This window comes from Ranitomeya imitator, chromosome 3 (assembly GCF_032444005.1).
Source record: "Ranitomeya imitator isolate aRanImi1 chromosome 3, aRanImi1.pri, whole genome shotgun sequence".
NCBI classification, from domain to species: domain Eukaryota; kingdom Metazoa; phylum Chordata; class Amphibia; order Anura; family Dendrobatidae; genus Ranitomeya; species Ranitomeya imitator.
The window spans coordinates 772,543,523-772,551,320 of record NC_091284.1 but is presented as its reverse complement, the minus strand read 5'-3'; positions in this window follow the sequence as shown (position 1 = coordinate 772,551,320).

Below are 7,798 nucleotides of genomic sequence, written 5' to 3'. Positions count from 1 at the left end.
TATTCTCTGAAGAAAGGCCAAGAAAGCAAAAATTCTCCTGGGGTATGTAAACTTTTGAACACAACACAAATCCTGATACTCCTCACCACATTCCCACAGTCACTTCAACCTTTCATCTATGCTCTGTCACAAATTTCTGTAACCTCTCTAACCTTATACTTATTCGCCATCCCGTTTCCCCAGTCCCACTAACAGGAGTTCTATGGTATGCTTGCTCTGTCTGCAACAAACTTTCCTACATCCATGGCTGCTATCAGGGCGTTACTGCCCTGACTGACGTATGGGGCCTGGTCAGCAAAGGGGGCCCACTTCGGGCCCCATCTCTTCTGCTGATCGGGCCACAGCGGCAGGCTTTTGCCGCTGCAGTAACTGAGCCTGCATCCGAGACGCAGGTTCAGTTACTCTATTGCCGTGCGGGCCCGCATGGCAATAGTTAAAGCTGATGTCAGCGTGCACGTCGCCGGTGTATGATGTCATTGTCTTTCACCGGTGAGTGTGCGCTTGAAAAGCCTGAAAAGAACTTCACCACAGGTGCGCTGGCAGAATGGAGACACGGGGAAGGGATGGGAGACACGGGGGCAGGATGGGAGACACGGGGAAGGATTGCAGTCTGCACAAAGGAACAGCGCTTTTCCTTTGTGCAGATTGTGACATGTTACCCAGGTGGGTTCCCTGGATATGGAACGAGCGCCCGAATAAGGGAGTGCTGTCGGTCATCTACATTTGGTTTTTACGGGGAAGGATTGGTGACATGGGGGCAGGATTGGAGACACGGGGGCAGGATAGGAGACACGGGGGCAGGATGGGAGACAGGGGGCAGAATGGAGACAAGGGGCAGAATAGAGACAAGAGGCAGAATGGAGACACGGGGGCAGGATGGAGACACGGGGGCAGGATGGGAGACACGGGGCAGGATGGGAGACATGGCGGCCGGATTGGAGACATGGGGCAGGATTGGAGACACAGGGCAGAGTGGATACAAGGGGCATAATGGAGACGGGGCAGAATGGAGACATGGGGGAGAATGGGAGACATGGGAGTAGGATGGGAGACATGGGAGCAGGATGGACACACGGGGCAGGATGGAAGACATGGGGGCAGGATGGAAGACACGGAGGCAGGATGGAGACATGGGGCAGAATGGGAGACATGGCGGCAGGATGGAGACACAGGGGCAGGATGGGAGACACAGGGGCAGAATGGAGACAGTGGACAGAAAGGAGACAGTGGGTCGAATCGAGACTGGGGGGCAGGATGGGAGACACAAGGCAGAATGTAAACAAGGGGCAGAATGTAGCCAAGGGGCAGAATGGAGACACGGGGGCAGGATGGGAGACACGGGGGCAGAATGTAGACAAGGGGCAGGATGGGAGACACAGGGGCAGGATTGGAGACACAGGGGCAGGATGGAGACACAAGGGGCAGGATGGAGACACAAGGGGCAGGATGGAGACACAAGGGGCAGGATGGAGACACAGGGCAGGATGGAGACATAGGGTGCAGGATTTAGACATATGGGGCAGGATGGAGACAGATGGGGCAGGAATATGGGGCAGGATGGAGACATGGTGCAGTATCATGGGGCAGGATAGAGACAGATGGAGCAGAATGGAGACAGATGGGGCAGGATCATGGGGCAGGATGAAGACACATGGTGCAGGATCATGGGGCAGGATGGAGACAGTTGATGCAGAATCATGGGGCAGGATGGAGACAGATGGGGCAGGATCATAGGTCAGATGGGGCAGGATCATTGGGCAGATGCGGAAGGATCATGGGACACATGGGGTAGGATCATGGGACAGATGGGGCAGGATCATGGGACAGATGGGGAAGAATGGGGAGATCATATGGGGCAGGATGGGACATCACATGGAGGCAGAATGGGAGAACATATGGCTGGAGGAAGAAATGAGACCCCCGGTGGCCAGGATGGGGGATATTATTACTGCAGTGATGTTTATTTTATTTTTGGAGGACACTGTTTTAAATGGGGGAGGCGGTCCTATTACTGTGCAGAGCAACACTGTCAGCTTTTTTCTTCATCTGGTGTAGTTTAGAATTGGGGGTAAAAATAAGTTATTTGATCTGCAAGAGGTGCTCTAGATAACTGTGTTATTTCCGGCAGAGATGAGCCCTGGCTGGAAGAAGTGATGGCGGTCTGTGCTGGGTGAAGATGAAAAGCAAAGATGAAGGACTTCACCTAGAGACATCACTGGTGAGTCAGTGTGTTACCTGTACACTGACACTATACACTGTATACTATATACAGTGGTCCTGTGTACAATGTCACCAGTGATCACTGTATTACCTTTACACTATAGACTATATACAGAGCTCCTGTGCATAATGTCACCATGATCACTGCATTACCTGTACACAGACACTGCATACTAAGTTCAGATCTTGTGTGTATAATGGCACTTATGGTGATATTAGTATTGTTTTTTAATTACTAATCAGTATTTTAGTATTCAGTCACTATGTGGTGGTAATATGTTGTCCGGCTATGGTGTGGCGGTATTTGTTCCTTGTATTTGCTATTATTTGGTCACAATGTGGTGGTATGATGTGGTCTGGACATGGTGCGGTGGTATTTGTCTCTTGTATGTGATATTATTCAGTCACTGTGGTGGTAATATGTGGTCTGAACATGATGTGGCAGTATTTGTTCCTTGTATGTGAAATTCTAGGTCACTATGTGGTGGTAATATGGTGTCTGGTCATGGTGCGGTGGTATTTGTCCCCTATATGTGATATTATTTGTCATTTTAAAAATTGAAAAACAAATAAAAATATACCTAAACTGTATTGGATATTTTAACCCATTACTTGCCAAATTAGCAATTTTCTTTTTTTTTTAAATGACAGATTTGTAATGATTTGGGTCCTAATGAATCAGAAACATAATTTGCAAAAATTTTTCAAGTACGGATTTTTCAGAAAAGGGCGTCCCAATATTCAATTAAAAATGTCAATGACATGATTTCCTATTTTGTAAACATTCATTTTACAAACACAACACAAAAAATTTGAACTAATTCTAAAAATTATAAAATCTTAGTTGCTAGAAGCTAAAGATTAGGCGTCCCAAAAAAAGGACATTGGTAGATAATGGGTTAACAAATGTTTAATAGGTTAGAGTAGAGTAGAGCACAGCCAAAAGAGTCTACCTTGTCGTGGTGGTGGCTTAAAAAATCTTTTGACTGTGGACAGTTTGAGGGGTGGAGGAGGGCTGGAGGGAGCCTGGGCGGAGTCTCAAGGGGGCCCCGAAAATGTTGCCAGTATGGTGCCCCGAAATTCCTAGTGGCAGCCCTGCCTACATCCATGATCTTTTGATTACTACCAAACTTTCCTTCCTCGCCATCACCGAAACCTGGCTCACTCCCTCTGACACAGAATCTCAAGCTGTACTTTCATATGGTGGATTCCACCTTTCTCACACCTCACCTCAGCAGCAAGCATGGAGGAGGAGTTGGTTTTCTCCTGTCAGATAACTGCTCCTTCACCCAAATCCCACTGCCACCCTCTGTAACCCTCCCTTCCTATGAAGTGCACTGTTTACACATCTACTTCCCCTCCAACCTCCAACTAGCTGTCTTTTTCCACCTCCCAGGTCCACACAACACCTTCTTCGACCACTTCAACACCTGGCTACTTCATTTCCTCTCCGCTGACATCCCCAATATCACCATGGGTGACTTCAACATTCCTATAGACACTTCCCTATCAGCTGTCACTAAACTTCTATTTCTCACTTCCTCCTTCGACCTCACTCAATGGTCTTCTGCAGCCACTCACAAAGATTGCCACACACTGGACCTCATCTTCACCCTTCACTGTTCCCTATTGAACATCCCTAACTCACATCTCCCTCTTTCTGACCACAACCTACTTACATTCTCTTCCCTTTCCTCTCCAGGTACACAATCCCCACTCCACAAACTTGCACACTCTCACAAAACACTTCGCTCTATACTCACTTTCTGAATCCCTTCTCACTTTTACAGACATAAGTTCCTTACAAAATGCAGATGCTGCTGACGCTTTTTATAACACAATAGCTGTAAATCTCGAATCGATTGCCCCTCTCACACATACCAAAGCTTGCAAAATCAACAGGAAACCCTGGCACACCATCCTGACCAAAGAACTGAGGCGGGCTTCCAGGATTGCTGAGTAGAGATGGAAAAGATCCCACTCCACTGAGCACTTCATTGCTTTCAAACTGTCTCTTACAACTTTGAAAGCCACACTCGCTGCAGCAAAACAAACCAAATTCTCATCTCTCATATCCTCCCTGTCTCACAACCCTAAACAGCTATTCAACACTTTCAATTCCATCCTCTGGCCTCCAGCCCCTCCTCCTTCTCCATTCATCTCAGCTGAAGACTTTGCCTCATTCTTCAAGCAGAAGAATGATAACATCAGAGAAAGCTTTGTTCTACCGCTCCACCAATCCTCCTCCTAACTACTCAGCCCTCCTCCTCGAACTTCTCCACCATTGCAAAGGATTAACTTTCCACTCTATCCTCAAGATCACATCTCACCACCAGTGCACTTGACCCGATCCCATCTCACCTCATCGCAAACCTCACCACAGTCTTCATCCCAACCTTAACCCATCTTTTCAACCTATCACTAACAACTGGTGATTTCCCCCCAAGCCTCAAACATGCCTCAATCACACTCATCCTCAAAAAGCTCTCTCTTGACCCATCCTCTGTATCTAGCTCTCGTCCCATATCACTTTTCCCCTATGCCTCAAAACTACTGAAACAATATGTCTATTTTGAACTGTCCTCCCACCTCTCCTCCTGCTCCCTCTTTGACTGCTTACAATCTGGCTTCCGACCGCATCACTCCACTGAAACTGGCCTGACTAAAGTCCCCAATGACCTATTAACCGCCAAAGCCAAGCAACACTACTCTGTCCTCTTCCTCTTGGATCTGTCCTCTGCCTTTGACACAGTGAACCATTTGCTATTACTACAGACCCTTTCATCTCTTAGCATCACAGACTTGGCCCTATGTTGGATCTCGTCATAACTAACAGACTGGCCATTCAGCGTCTCCCACTCACACACCACCTCCTCACCTTGCCCCCTATCTGTCGGTGTCCCCAAGGTTCAGTCCAAGGACCCCTGCTATTCTCCATTTACGCCTTCAGCCTGGGACGACAGCTCATAGAATCTCACGGCTTGCAATATTACCTCTATGCTGATAACACACAGATCTACCTCTCTGGACCCGATATCACCTTCCTTCTAACCGGAATCCCACAATGTCTGTCTGTTATTTCATCTTTCTTCTCTGCTAGACTTCTAAAACTTATTATTATTATTTATTATTATAGCGCCATTTATTCCATGGCACTTTACATGTGTGGAGGGGTATACATAATAAAAACAGGTACAATTATCTTGAACAACACAAGTCACAACTGATACAGGAGGAGAGAAGACCCTGCCCACGAGGGCTCAGAATCTGCAAGGGATGGGTGAGGATACAGTAGGTAAGGATAGAGCTGGTCGTGCAGTGGTTTGGTCGATCGGTGATTACTGCAGGTTGTAGGCTTGCCGGAAGAGGTAGGTCTTCGGGTTCTTTTTGAAGGTTTCGATGGTAGGTGAGAGTCTGATATGTTGTGGTAGAGAGTTCCAGAGTAGGGGTGATGCGCAAGAGAAATCTTCTATGCGATTGTGGGAAGAGGAGATAAGAGGGGAGTAGAGAAGAAGATCTTGTGAGGATCGGAGGTTATGTGCAGGAAAGTAGCGGGAGACGAGGTCACAGATGTATGGAGGAGACAGGTTGTGGATGGCTTTGTATGTCATGGTTAGGGCTTTGTACTGGAGTCTCTGGGTAATGGGGAGCCAATGAAGGGGATGACAGAGGGGAGAAGCCAGGGAATAGCGGGGGGACAAGAGGATTAGTCGGGCAGCTGAGTTTAGAATAGATTGGAGGGGTGCGAGAGTGTTCGAGGGGAGGCCACAGAGCAGGAGGTTACAGTAGTCGAGGCAGTCGAGATGATGAGGGCATGGACTAGGGTTTTTGCAGATTCTTGGATTAGGAATGTACGGATCTGTGAAATATTTCTGAGTTGAAGGCGGCAGGAAGTGGAAAGGGCTTGGATATGCGGTTTGAAGGAGAGATCAGTGTCAAGGATTACCCTGAGACAGCGAGCTCGTGGGATTGGGGAGAATGGGCAGCCATTTACTGTAAGGGATAGGTTCGTTGGGGGGGTCGCGTGAGATGGGAAAAGACAATGAATTCTGTTTTGTCCATGTTAAGTTTTAGAAATCTAGCAGAGAAGAAGGATGAAATAGCGGATAGACATTGAGGGATTCTGGTTAGTAGGGTGCTGATATCTGGTCCAGAGATGTAGATCTGTGTGTCATCAGCATAGAGATGATACTGAAAACCATGAGATTCTATGAGCTGTCCCAGGCCAAAAGTGTAAATGGAGAAGAGCAGGGGCCTTAGAACTGAACCTTGCGGGACTCCGACAGATAGGGGGCGATGTGAGGAGGTGGTGTGTGAATGGGAGACGCTGAATGTTTGGAAAGTTAGGTATGACGAGATCCAGGATAGGGCCAAGTCTGTGATGGCAAGGGATGAGAGGGTCTGTAGTAATAGGGAATGGTCAACTGTGTCAAAGGCAGAGGACAGGTCCAGGAGGAGGAGGATAGAGTAGTGTCGCTTGCTCTTGGCACTTAATAGGTCATTGGTTACCTTAGTTAGGGCAGTTTCAGTGGAGTGGTGTGACTGGAAGCCTGATTGTAAGCAGTCGAAAAGGGAGCAGGAAGATAGATGGGAGGACAGTTCAAGATGGACGTGTTGTTCCAGTAGTTTTGAGGCATAGGGGAGAAGTGATATAGGGCGATAGCTAGATACAGAAGATGGGTCAAGAGAGGGCTTTTTGAGGATAGGTGTGATTGAGGCATGTTTAAAGCTTGAGGGGAAAACACCAGTTGTTAGTGATAGGTTGAAGAGATGGGTTAGAATTGGGATGAAGACTGTGGCGAGGTATGGGATGAAGTGAGAAGGTATCGGGTCAAGTGCACAGGTGGTGAGATGCGATCTTGAGAGTAGAGTGGAGAGTCGATCTTCTGTAATAGTGGAGAAATTGGTTTTGGAGGTGGAGGGCTGGGTAGCTGGGAGGAAGGGCTCTGGGGGCTGTCGACTAAAACTGTCTCTGATGTTCTCAATCTTCTGCTTGAAAAATGAGGCAAAGTCTTCAGCTGAAATGAGTGGGGAAGGAGGAGGTGCTGAAGGACGGAGGAGAGAGTTGAAGGTGTTGAATAACTGTTTAGGGTTGTGAGACAGGGAGGATATGAGAGATGAGAAGTAGGTTTTTTAGCTGTGGCGAGTGTGGTTTTGAAAGTAGTGAGGGACTGTTTGAATGCGATAAAGTACTCGTTGGAGTGGGATCTTTTCCATCTCCGCTCTGCAGCCCTGGAAGCTCTCCTCAGTTCTTTGGTCAGGCTGGTGTGCCAGAGCTGTCTGTTGATTTTGCGAGCTTTGGTGTGTGTGAGAGGGGCAAGAGATTCCAAAGCTGCAGCTATTCTGGTGTTATATAGAGAGTGAATGTAGATCAAGGTGTTTAAGATTTCTGCGAGAGTGTGCAAGTTTGTGGAGTGGGGATTGCAGACAAGGAGTGGAGATGGAAGAGAATGTGAGTAGATTGTGGTCAGAAAGAGGAAGAGGTGAGTTAGAGAGGTTAGATAGGGAACAGAGGCGGGTGAAGATGAGGTCCAATGTGTGACCATCTTTGTGAGTGGCTGCAGAAGACCATTGAGTG